Raw genomic sequence first — 9,802 nt, forward strand, 5'->3', positions numbered from 1 at the left:
AAGCCAGGAGCGGATTATGACAGTACCCCCCCCGGCAAGGGACGGCCCCAGACGTCCCAGCCCGAGCTGGGAGGGTGGAGGGGGCCCGGGGAGGGCTAAAACTCCTCAGAGGCAGCAGAGTCCCCGTCCTCCGCAGTAGAAGAGGAAGATGAGCAGGAAGAGGCAGCCACATCGGTGCCCCCCCTCACCAGAGAATCAGAAGGTCCATCAGCAGATGGGCCCGCAGAAGGCGGATGTGAGGACGGGGCAGGCTGGTCAGGATGCAGACAGTGAAAGTCCGAAATGAGCTGAGGGTCCACAATGAACCGAGCCGGCACCCAGGAACGCTCCTCCGGACCGTACCCCTCCCAATCCACAAGATACTGCATTCCACGTCCACGGCGGCGAGAGCGAAGGAGGCGCCTGACAGCGTACACAGGACCGCCATCAACGAGCTGAGGAGGTGGAGGAACCTCTCTCTCGGATCTCTTGGACTGGCTTGATCCTGGAGACATGGAACGTCGGGTGGATCCTCATGGACCGGGGAAGCCGAAGACGTACCGCCTCTGGGTTGATGATGCGAGCGATGGAAAGGGCCCAACAAACCTGGGAGCCAGCTTGCGGTTCTCCACCTTAAGGGGCAGGTCACGGGTGGAGAGCCAGACCCTCTGGCCAACCTGGTAGGCAGGAGCAGGCGTGCGGTGCTTGTTGGCGGCGGCAGCGTAGCGGTCAACAGACTTGAGGAGAGCAGTACGTGCCTGGTCCCAGGTACGCCGGCAACGGTGAACGAAGGCTTGTGCCGATGGGCAGGCAGCCTCCCTCTCTTGGTTGGCAAATAGTGGGGGCTGATACCCATAGGCGCACTGGAAGGGTGAAAGTCCAGTGGAAGAGCAGGTGAGGGTGTTGTGGGCATATTCTACCCAGATCAGTTGTTCAGACCAGGAAGCAGGGTTGTGGTTGATCAAGCAGCGAAGAGTGGTCTCCAGGTCCTGGTTCATTCTCTCAGTCTGCCCATTGGACTGGGGGTGGAAGCCAGAAGACAGACTGACGGAGGCCCCAACTAGACTGCAAAACTCCTTCCAGAACATAGATGTGAACTGGGGACCCCGGTCAGAGACAATGTCAGTGGGCAGTCCATGGAGACGAAAGATGTTCTGGAGAACCAGTTCAGCTGTCTCTTTGGCAGAGGGAAGCTTGGAAAGGGGAATGAAGTGGACCATCTTGCTAAAACGGTCGACAACTGTGAGGATGGCAGTGTGGCCTTTGGATGTAGGTAGGCCAGTTACAAAGTCCAGGGAGATGTGTGACCATGGGCGATGAGGAACAGGCAATGGGTGCAGGAAGCCGGCTGGTGGACGACGAGAGGTCTTGTTCTGGTTGCACACAGGACAGGCGTTGACATAGCCTCGGACATCCTCCTCCAGTGATGACCACCAGAAGCGGCTGCTGCAGGAAGTCTCGGGTCCGCTGAATGCCAAGGGGTGGCAGGTCAGCCGGGAAGCATGCCCCCAGCCTGGAGCAGCCATCGGAGCGGAGGTGAGCCGGAACAAACAAACGGTCAGGGGGACAGGAACTAGGACCAGGCTGGTCCTCAGTGGCAGCCCGCACCCTCTCCTCTATCTCCCAAGTGACAGAGGCAACGAGACAGGAGGCCGGAACGATGGTGGAGTGCTCAACCGTTTCATCAGGACACTCAGGAAACTGCCGGGAAAGTGCATCTGGTTTAATGTTACGAGACCCGGGTCGATAGGACAGTGTGAAGTTGAACCTGTCAAAGAACAGTGACCAGCGGGCCTGTCTGGAATTTAGTCTCTTGGCAGATCGAATATATTCCAGGTTGCGATGATCAGTCCACACAATGAATGGCACCTTGGCTCCCTCCAGCCAGTGGCGCCACTCCTCCAAGGCCAGTTTCACCGCCAGAAGCTCCCTGTTACCAATATCGTAGTTCCTTTCTGTGGGAGTTAGGCGGCGAGAGAAAAAGGCGCAGGGGTGGATCTTCTGGTCGATGGAGGAGCGCTGAGACAGAACCGCCCCTACCCCCACGCCGGATGCGTCCACCTCCACAATGAACTGGCGCTCAGGTTCGGGGATCTGGAGGATGGGAGCAGTGGAGAAGCGAGTCTTGAGGGTGTCGAAGGCGCCTTGTGCTTCGTCAGTCCAGCGGAAGGATGTCTTGGATGAGGTGAGGGCCGAGAGGGGAGAGGCAATGGAGCTGAAACCTCTGATGAAACGCCGGTAGAAATTGGCAAACCCCAGGAAACGCTGCAGTTGCTTTGCGTGTCTCCGGGACGGGCCAGGAGGTCACTGCTGAGACCTTAGCTGGATTTTGGCAATGATGTATCCCAGGAAGGAGACTGAGGGTTCATGAAATTCACATTTCTCTGCCTTGACATACAGGGAACTGTCCAGGAGGCGGCGGAGGACAGATCTGACGTGAGTGACATGCTCCTCCTGGTTACGAGAAAAAATCAGGATATCATCCAGGTAAACAAAGACAAACTTGTTCAGCATATCCCGGAGCAGGTCATTGATCAAAGTTTGGAAGACAGCCGGGGCGTTGGTCAAACCAAAGGGCATCACCAGATATTCATAATGTCCTGTTGGTGTGTTGAAGGCCGTCTTCCACTCATCTCCCTCCCGGATGCGAACCAGATGATAAGCATTCCTCAAGTCGAGCTTGGAGAACACTGTTGCCCCCTGGAGCAGTTCAAAGGCTGTGGAGAGGAGTGGGAGGGGGTAGCGGTTCTTAACTGTAATATCATTAAGACCACGATAGTCTATACAGGGCCGCAGAGACTTGTCCTTCTTATCCACAAAGAAAAACCCTGCACCAGCAGGTGAAGAGGAAGGACGGATGATCCCTGCCGCTAAGGAGTCTTGTATGTACTCCTCCATGGCCTTTCTCTCAGGGGCAGAGAGAGAGTACAAGCGTCCTTTGGGAGGCGAAGTGCCCGGGAGTAGGTCTATGGCACAGTCATAGGGGCGGTGAGGTGGCAGGGAGGTGGCCTTAGCTTTGTTGAACACCTCTTTCAGGTCATGATAAACTGCTGGAACTCCGGTGATATCCGAGGGCTGGAGCAGGAACAGAAGAAGCAGGTGACAGCGATGGTGTCCTGAGGCAGGTCCGCTGGCAGGTCTCTCCCCACTCCTGGATGGAACAAGTAGTTGTTGGGGTTGTGTCTGCGAAGCCAGGGGTACCCCAGGATGACAGGCTGGTTTGGTGTAGACAGGAGCAGGAACTGGATGGTCTCACTGTGGCCCCCCGGCAGTAGCATGCGCACAGGGTTGGTTTGAGATGTAACCCTCCCCAGCACATGTCCATCCAGGGCGCTGGCAGAGATGGGCAATGATAGTCTCTCTGGGCGGAGTCCAAGCCGGAGAGCGAGAGCCTGGTCCATAATGCTCTCGTCGGCCCCTGAATCGACGAGGACGGCGATGGAGTGGGAGCCAGAAGGCAGCAGGAACTCACCGGTGAGGCGAGGTCTTTTAGGGGAGGCAGGACCAACGATGGAGCTCATCAGTATGCCTCCGTTCACTGGTGAGCTCTGGCTTTTTACTGGACACTGGCTGACAAAGTGTCCTGGCTGGCCGCAGTACATACAAAGATTCTGTCTCTGCCTTCTCTCCCTCTCTTCAGGTGAGAGGCGGGTGCGACCCAGCTGCATAGGCTCGGGATCTTCCACACTTACAGGAGCGGTTGAGGCAAACCGAGGAGAAGGGCAGGAGTTACTGGGAGACTTTGAGTGAGGGAAACTGTGTGGCCGGGCAGGACGTGGCTGGAACTCTGAGCGTCTCTCCTCCTGCGAGCCTGGATGCGCAGGTCGAGGACGGGTGCGAGCTCATTAGACCCTCCAGTGTAGACGGCAGTTCATAAGCTACGAGTTCATCTTTAATGTACCCAGCCAGCCCCCGCATAAAGACATCACGGAGAGCGGCCGGGTTCCAGTCACACATGGGGGCCTTGGTGCGGAAGTCTATGGCATAGTCCGTGACTGAGCGGCTCCCCTGGACCAGATCCAACAACTCTCGTCCAGCTTCGGCCCCCAGAGATCCGGTACCAAAGACCCTCCTGAGCTCGTTGGCAAAGGACAGTAAGAGTGGCAGGCTTTGGTCCCTCTGCCACTCAGCTGTGCCCCCAAAGACGCGCCGCCGTCCAGTGAGGATGGCTTAATGGTATAAGCCACCCTGGCTTCCTCGGAGGAAAAGGGCTGCAGGGAAAAGATGATGGAGCAGTTGCAGAGAAAGGCGTTACAGGTGACAGGATCGCCATCATAACGCTCAGGTGCTCCCACATAAGGCTCACGGGGCGAAGGGAGAGGAGCACCGACTCCTGCTGAGACAGGTGGCGGAGCAGCAGGGCTTGCCGAAGCCGGTGATGAAGAACTGGCCCCCAGTGAAGCAGGTGATTGCTCCAGAAACTGGGTGCGGGTGTGGATGTTCACCAATTCCTGCCGTACTTGTGCCAGGCCCTGCTGATTCTCTGCTGAGGCGGCCGTAGAAGCAGCAACCAGCTGATTTAACATGTCCTCCATCCGAGATATCCGGTCGTCAATCTGAGCTGGGTCCATTTTTGGCCAGATTGTACTGTAATGGGGTGTGAGGCTGGACCCAAGTACAGCACAGACTGAGACAGCGTTGGAACAGTACAAGTTTATTGTCCAAACAAACGGAGTAAGCAGACAAGGGGCGAGCAGCGCAGGAAGGAGTCCAGGGACAGAAGGCTGTTCAGGTTACCATGGGCAAAGGGACGACGAGGAACGGATCAGGGACAAGCAGGGGTCGAAACCAGGAAGGCAATCCGGGAGAAACACTTAGAGAGCTTTGCATTTGATGCTGCTAAAGATCTAATCTGGCAGAAGATTGTGAGGAAAAAAGAGTGGTGTTTAAATCAGGTGAGGGATAACACAGGTGAAGGTGGTTGCACTGATGAGGCTAGGCAGTGGAAGTCCCAGGAATAGTACGGCAGACTGTCAGTTAACGATGGAAGCCAGGAGCGGATTATGACAAGAGGTGCTTTAATAAGAAAGAGAGCTGCTTGGAATCCATATCAGGTGAACTGGGGTAAGCTTTGCATTGCATCATGACACATTCAGTTAGCTCCATTTACACATTTGATATTTTATTTGCGGTTTTTGATTATTTTAAGGTTTTAGATTTGGAATCAGTTTACATAGATCGCAACCATCAGATATTAATCGAAAGACAGTCAACAAAGTAAAAATGTCTTATGTATGGCAGCTTTAAAAACTATACAATTCTGACCTTTGCCCTTAGTGTGACCTTGAACCAAACTGTAACCTATGTTAACTGCACCAAATAACAGCTGCTCAGTATCTCTGATTGATAAGCCCTGCCTTGTTTTAGACTGACCAGATGGGTCTATTTTTAGATATCTGGTGATCTCTTTTGTATTTTCATTACCATTTGTGGAAGTGTAGATTTAGACAATCTGTATTAAATAGTAAAGGTGCTTATTCACTCTAGACTGTACAGTCGCCTCTGTTAACCTCTCAACCAGACGGACCACAAACAAATTGAGCAATCACGAGCTGATTCCAAGTGATAAGGGAATTTACTGGAAGTTTGAATGTCAACATGTTCTCCACTACCTGATCCAGAGAGGAGGACTGACGCCGGGCAGCTGTAACTTCTCTAAATATGTTGGTTGTTGTGTCAAGACTGTGATCAGTCCTTTGATATACCAGATAGTTTCTCAGATACTGGTGTAAACTAACCTCTCTCGTTAGTATCTGTGAGTGATACTGTAAAATCATTGGCTGGGTGGTCAGGGAACTCCCTAAAGGAGATATCAGATGATAAATGGGGCAGAAATCCTGTTTCATGTCTGGTTATTCCATCTCATCACCTCCTTCTTGAAATTACAGTACGTGATTAAATGGTCTCACTCTCATATCCTTTTCCACTATGAAGTACTGTATGTGCCCCGAAAGTCTCCGCTAATACTATTTTTCAACTAAAGATGGTTATGACTATAATATGGAAGTAAGTACTGGAGTGTTAGTCTCAGTAGAGTCATATGGTTTCACAATTCTTGTTTTGCTTATAACAATATGTTCCTGGCTACGTTAGTTCCTTGTTGACTCGAAGGCGCCCTAGAAACCTGCTCCTCTGGGTCCCATGTTTAGTTTTACACATCATCTTTGGCTTGAAAGTACTGTGTCTGTAAGGGAAGAAATAAGCCACATAATCAGGGCAGTTGTGAAGGATATAAGTTCTGAAAGCAGTTCTCTAATTCAATACCCTCTTACTGACCACCCACCTAGCTTTCCACCAGACAAAAGGTAATGTCTAATTTGGGAAAGTAGTTCAACCCCCTGTGCCTGGACAGACATTTTTACTGTCTCATCTACAGATATGGCATCACAAAGGCCACGTGGCTTAAACATGGGCCACACAGTGCAAGGTTTGGGTTTCGCCATCTCAATGATAATTTATTTATCAGGAATTTTAGCCAACTTAAATGCCTCTCGAGGTTGTCACTTTCATTTATTGTCTGAGATGTGGACCCTGAGAAGCCCTCTAAGGTTTTAATTGTGATAAATGGACTTAGAGTCTCCAATTTGAGAAAGACATGTTACAGCCTCTTTGGTGTCTTGATGACCTTTGAATAACATATTGTAACTCACACACACACACAGACACACAGTCACTAACAAAACTATTTTCTTCATTTGTACTTATTCGTTTGTATTTATGTGACACTGTTTATGCTGAAAACATGTGTTAGTAGTTACTGCATATAGGATTTTCTGTAAGAGATAGTTTAAATCCTGACATCGGGCCCAGCACTGACTTCAACACTGACCTCCCTAATGTGCTGTGGTGCTTGCCTCATTTGTTCCTCAGCTCCTCGGGGCTCAACTGCTATCACATTGCACTCCGTTTTTTGGCCTTAATAGTACTAATTTATCCAGTTTTTAACCTTAATAGTACTAATTTATCCAGTATTTAACCTTAATAGTACTAATCTATCTAGTTTTTTTTTACTTTGTCCTCCACTAGTTGGATTGCCTTTCAACTCCATGCATGCTTTTGATAGCACGTGAAACAAACATTTTTCTTTAGTGTAATCCTGTTTTCTTTAACGATACAAAAAAATATAAATCTAAGACAGGATGGCAGAATAGTCCTTCTCACATATATAAGATTGCATTTTTGCCTTCAAGTTGGTCCAGCACCACCATCTAAAGAAGGAGCAGAGCTGGTAGACACTGAGCAATGCTGCACATGTCAGCAATAAAATAGGCTTATTCTTCAAATGCTGTCTCATATTTGAACAGGTCTGACAAGCAAGGACATTCAGAAAATTTTGCAATTTGTCTTTTAAGGACAAATGTTCACAAAGTCTATTAGTACCAATAGTCCTTTTTCACAGCAGCCATTTTCATATGAAATAGTAAACACAAGTGCTATGATACTTAAGGTTTTGTTCCATTCAGGTCAAACAGAGTCAGGTAGCTGCTATTGTGCATGTAGTCTTACCTCAATTAGTATCATTGTTAACACCTGTGATAAGGACAGATAAGATATGGGGGAGGACCGTGTTTGTGTGTGTGCTTCATATGAATGATGATGTGAAACTATTTACAGTACATGCACAGAAAATTGTGTGATTGAGTGTGTGCGTGGCGTGTGTGTGTGTGGGCTTTCAGTTTGACTTTTTATTATTTGAAATGGATGCAAAGCAGACAAACATTCCCTTCCTATGTGGTCTTTATAACTCAACACAAAGAGAATCAGACACAATTTGATGTTTGTGTGTGTGTGTGTGTGTGTGTGTGATGATGATGATGTGCAAGTACGACTGTGTTTTGGCTAAAATACGTTCCTGCATCTGTGTTTTCATTTGTGTGTGTATATATTAGATGTGTGTGACCTTCATTGCACTTAGCATCCATTGTGTGCTTGTATGTGTGTGAGAGTGAAAGGCTCCCTTGTCTACATTCAGAGAGATACAGTGTGTTGATAAAGCTTTGAAATTGAGCCAAAAAACTGAAGCAAGTTTTTTTTAAAATATAATTTCAGTTACGATGGAAACATCATTAGTCATCCAGACATCAGCGCACATTAATCTTACTGTGGGAGAGGCGGGCAGAGAAGCCATCATTCTTAAAAAACATTTTCCTGTACAAATGTTATGACAACTATGTCATTTTTCACATATTTTTAATACCGCAAAAAGTCTTAAATATCTCATCTTGGGAAAGATAATCTGTTGGTCTGAGTTTTTGACAAAGTGCCAACAGTTACAACAGCTTTGACCTTTCTCGCTGTCCGACCTCCATCCCGCCTGTTCACCTCTCCTACTCCAACTATTCTCTGTGGTTCTTATCCTGCTTTCCTCCTTCCTCCCCCTCTAACTCCCTGGTAACTTTCTCCTTCACTCCATTTATCCTTTTCTCTCTCTTCTCGCTTTCTCTACCAGTTCTGGCTTCATCTCCCTGCTCACTTCTTTCTCACTTGCTTCCCTCTCGAAATCTTCTTCCATCCTCCGTCGTCTTCTTCTCCCTCTACTTTTAAAGGGACATTTCACCCGTTAAAGGACATTGGGTCAGCCGTGGGTAAAAGCAGTTAAGTATTTGATTGAAGTTTGATATATGGTGATCAGAATGGGAAGCGAATAGAATTTTGCATTGTGGCGCTAGTTTGGACCGGAGGAAAAGAGAGGCAAAAGTGACTTGGGCAGGCGCATTGTGCGGTAAGAAACAGACAGGACGGCCGCGAAGCAAGGTGCGACAGCTTCCGCGAAGCGGCCCCACTGAACGAGGTATCAAACTACAACGAACTGGGAATGTAGAACCGAATTTATTTACAAAATAGATCAACAACAACAAAAGTGAGATGGATATGTTGAAGCAGATGACTTGATAAGTTCCTTGCGGGCGGGCAGTCGTCAAAGTCGTTGCTGTGCACCGCGAGTACTGGCCATCTGAGCTGGATGATTTCTGGTCCATCCTGCACCACCCAACGTAAAACGTCACGATGGCCCGACCATCTGTCCGCTGCAACCCTGCAGAAAAGGCTCTTAGCGTATATTTCTACAAGACACTTGAGGCACACAGTTAGCGATGCATGTCTTTGTGTTTAGCGTGCCACAGTAGTAGCAATGCAGCTGCCGAAGCTGGTTTGGTGCAGTATAAGAAGCTGAGCGTTTCAGTTGGCTGACGTTACGTATATAACCAGGAATAACTTCATGGATAATGCTTGAGGACAAAATTGTCGTACATACATGCCACGTTGTCTATAAGAAGCAAATAGAACACTCACTTTGACAGTTCAGACGTGCCGTGTGTCCGTAGGACGCACAGTGAGGGAGCACTGAGGCACCATCCAGGTCCGCCCAGCCGAGCCGTCCTGGTCCTCGTCCGGCGACATGGCAGGGAGAAGCTCAGCCTCAGTCTTCGCTCTTCGCGTATATCTGCGGCTCATAAAAGGTAGCCACGAGAACGATCTGATTCGGGGACCATCACACTTTCAAAATTTCTTGCCGGTATTAGAGTTTGATTTACTCATAGTGCGTAACCATAACGTCTGGATCGACCCCCAAAAAAAGCCGCCTGCCACTCTAGCTTCACAAACAAATGCGGGTTATATTTTTTAGTTTGCTGCAATGGAAGTCGCCACCCAGCTGATCTGGCTGATAGGTCTGTTAGCGGTGAGGTGAAAAGAAAAATTGAGGGACAAAAGTAGTGGTTTACTCCGGTCTACAGCGGACTATTGTGAGACTCCTGCTTCCAGATGACGCGAAAATTACGATTTTGTAGCATCATTGGATAGCAGGAAGTGCAACACTGAAATT

This window comes from Morone saxatilis, unplaced genomic scaffold, assembly GCF_004916995.1.
Source record: "Morone saxatilis isolate NCDOM2014 unplaced genomic scaffold, NCSU_SB_2.0 Contig22, whole genome shotgun sequence".
Classification (NCBI taxonomy): domain Eukaryota; kingdom Metazoa; phylum Chordata; class Actinopteri; family Moronidae; genus Morone; species Morone saxatilis.